Source organism: Etheostoma spectabile, chromosome 5 (assembly GCF_008692095.1).
Source record: "Etheostoma spectabile isolate EspeVRDwgs_2016 chromosome 5, UIUC_Espe_1.0, whole genome shotgun sequence".
Taxonomy (NCBI): domain Eukaryota; kingdom Metazoa; phylum Chordata; class Actinopteri; order Perciformes; family Percidae; genus Etheostoma; species Etheostoma spectabile.
This window is the reverse complement of record NC_045737.1, coordinates 35608412-35609106: the sequence shown is the minus strand read 5'-3', so window position 1 is coordinate 35609106 and position 695 is coordinate 35608412. Positions and strand designations below refer to the sequence as shown.

The 695-nt window shown below is 37.6% G+C and overlaps 1 protein-coding gene and 1 pseudogene across 1 annotated transcript in view; both read right to left on the bottom strand.

Annotated features, from left to right (window-relative positions):
* LOC116688869 (gamma-crystallin M3-like) overlaps nucleotides 1-695 on the bottom strand; it is a 20903-nt gene that overhangs the window by 19040 nt on the left and 1168 nt on the right. The window lies entirely within an intron of this gene.
* The window catches only part of LOC116688868 (gamma-crystallin M3-like), a 1340-nt pseudogene continuing 1167 nt past the window's right edge, over nucleotides 523-695 (bottom strand).

Here is a 695-nt window from a genome sequence, read left to right as displayed (position 1 = left end):
TATAGTTTGCCTGTAGTATAGCTAAACCAATACATTTATATAGTATTGGGGTTTCAGATTCCGATTTGATGGATACAGAGGCAGCAAATTCATTTTAGGGTCAAGTGGAATATTCAGAGACAAGATCCACATGGTTTTATTGATCCCCTCCCTCCAGAAGGTCTGGCTTTTGCCACACTACCAGACACAGTTCCTTCAGCCTCATTGCATTTAAAACAAACTAGTTGTAGTTTTAATACATTTATATAGATTTTTAACTGATTCACGATGCATCCTTACACCCCCAAACTACAGTTTGTATCTTTTCTGTATTTATATATCTATACCTCACTGCCATATTATTTAGCAGGTGTATAATTTTTAAATTAAGTTTGTAAAATGGTAATAAGGCTAAACAATGTGTGACTAAGCTAGATGAGTATGATGCACTTGCTCAATTTAAAATGTCAGTTTATGCTGATTTAACTCGCAGACAAAAAAAAACAAAACTTCTCTTTGACACATGACAACACAATGACAAGATGATGTTTGATTCCTCTCATTTTATTCAACAGATTAACTTTTTTTCTGCTTCAACAGGAGTCCATTATACGCCTGGCGGAGCTAAGCTTCATGCCGCTGAATCCCACATCTCTCATGCTCCTGTACTCTCCGGGCCTCAGGTACATCATCCTGCCTCTGTAGTGGGGCTGCTC